Source organism: Mus caroli, chromosome X (assembly GCF_900094665.2).
Source record: "Mus caroli chromosome X, CAROLI_EIJ_v1.1, whole genome shotgun sequence".
NCBI classification, from domain to species: Eukaryota; Metazoa; Chordata; class Mammalia; order Rodentia; family Muridae; genus Mus; species Mus caroli.
Genome location: NC_034589.1, coordinates 93141200 through 93143591, shown reverse-complemented (window position 1 = coordinate 93143591; position 2392 = coordinate 93141200). Strand labels below are relative to the sequence as shown.

Below are 2392 nucleotides of genomic sequence, written 5' to 3'. Positions count from 1 at the left end.
ACATGGTGGCTCACAACCATCTGTAATGGGATCTGATGCCCTTTTCTGGTGTTTCTGAAGACAGTGAAAAGTACTCACATACATAAAATAAACAAATCTTTTTTTTTTTTTTTTTAAAGTCAAGAAAGGAACCACATATAGAAAACTATACTCCCATCCTTAAACAGAAGTCTAGGGATTCTGTCTTGACTTTAAGTCAATTGATCTCTCAACTGGTCTTATTCTAAAGTTTAACTTTGTTAGGTAAACCTAATTTAGGAGTTTATTTGAGCAAGGAATGATTCATAAATCAGGCACTGCTTAACTAGGAGAGGTTCAGAGAGCTCCACCCAGCAGTGTGGGCAGGCAATGTTTACAGAAAGAAACAAAGACTTGACATTACAGAAACAGCTGGTTGCTTGAGGGTGTGTGGAAGCATGTGCCTTCAGTGGACTGGTCTGATCAGTTTGAGCTGGCTCGAATTCAACTCCCTGTTACAAAAAGAAAACTTAGGTTACAGGTTGTTTCTGTCCTAAATTAGGTTGCGGTTTACTGCTTATGAAGGCAGATTTAAGTAAAATTTAATTTAATGTAGTAAGAGAATCTGAAATTCATCTTGCTGGAAACAGTAAAATGAACTCTTATCTGGACATGGTGTCTCGGGGCCTATAATCCCAGCATTTGGGAGGCAGAAGTAGAAGGGTTTATGTGAGTTCAAGGCCAGCCTGGACTGCATAGCAAAGGACTTGCTTCCCCACGCCCTATCATCCCCCGCCCCTGCCCTTGCCCAAAACAAGTAAATCTTCAACTCTTTCTTTTGAAAAAAATATTAATTTATTTTCTTATTTCACGTGCATGAGTGTTTGGGCTGCATATCACGTTTGAAAGAGTGGCACATGTGTGCTTGGTGTCTGAGGCAGCCAGAGAAGGGAGTCAGATCCCTTGGAGACTAGTTCCACACAGTTGTGAGCTGCCTCCTTTTGTCTCTGTTCCTTCTATAGCCCCCAGTTATAGAAAACATTGTATGAGTGAGAAGGGAGATACTTGTTTGTATTCCAGTGATAGTGGGAAACTGGCTAGGTTTTGACATTTTGCTGTGAGTTTTCTATTAATGGTCTTTATTAAGTTGAGGGAGTTCTCCATATGTATTCTTTTTAGTCAGATTCCTTTGATAGAACAATATGCTTTATTCTTTAGCTTATCTACAGGATGGTTTACATTGCTTAAAAGCGATAAACCAGCTTTGTATACCTGACATAGCCCACTTGATTATGATAAGTAATTTGCTTTGTGCTTTGATTGATTCAGTTACTAATATTTTGATTTTGCTAGTGACTTTTGCACTTATATTCCTGGGCCCTATTGGTGTGTTCTCTCTTTCAGTCTGACAGGGTCTTAATGTATAGATCAATGTGGCCTTGAACTCATAATTGTCCTGCCTCAATATGTCACGTGCTAGGATTGCCAGTGTATACTTGGAATTCTAGTAAAGCAAACTAAGTTTTCTTCCCTGAAGTGTTTTCCAATCTGCCTTTTTATTCCCCAGGTCACTTATATTAAGGGCATTGAGTTGATTTACCTAATGTTACTGACTAGTTTGTCAAATTGGAGTGATAATGTATTTATGCACACAGATAATTGCAGCCACTGCTCTAATCACTTTATCCATGAAAACTCATTTACTACTCACAAGAATACCTTTAGGACGGGTGCTATTAGGGTAGTAAAGTGTTCCAGGAGGCTTGTGTCCCAGAATCAGCTATTATATTTCCATTGTGGGATTTCTTGTACTTCCTTAAAAATACTAAAACCAGTCATTTCCTCCTCTAGCTACCCTGCTAAAGCCATAAGACATCTAGGAAGTGTAAGCCTGGGAGGATTATAGCTACTATAAAGAATGTGGAAAACATACTCACCCTTTCACAGAATTACATTGTTAGCATAATTTTAAAATCCATCTAAAGAATAAAACAGTACTTCATATGCATTTTTTGCTTTGTTTATGTTAAAAGTTACAATTATAATTTTATGATAAGTTTCAAAGACTGGGCGGGATGTGGAAAATGATATCTAATAGGGTAACCATTGCTGAACAGAAAGGGTGACTCAGTTTATCTTTTTAGAAGCAGAAATGTGTTAGTCAGGGTTATTTAAGGAACTGATCTAACTGGAATTTTTTTTTTGCTAGTGTTTCTTTTCTTTCTTTCTTTCTTTCTTTCTTTCTTTCTTTCTTCCTTTCTTTCTTTCTTTTTATTAGATATTTTCTTTATTTACATTTCAAATGCTATCCCGAAAGTTCCCTATACCCTCCCCCTGCCCTGCTCCCCTACCCACCCACTCCCACTTCTTGGCCCTGGAGTTCCCCTGTACTGAGGCATATAAAGTTTGCAAGACCAAGGGGCCTCTCTTCCCA

General features: G+C 38.2%; 1 protein-coding gene across 1 annotated transcript in view; it reads left to right on the top strand.

Moving 5' to 3' along the window:
- The window catches only part of Ophn1 (oligophrenin 1), a 317724-nt gene that overhangs the window by 56011 nt on the left and 259321 nt on the right, over positions 1 to 2392 (top strand). The gene's annotated exons all lie outside the window — the stretch shown is intronic.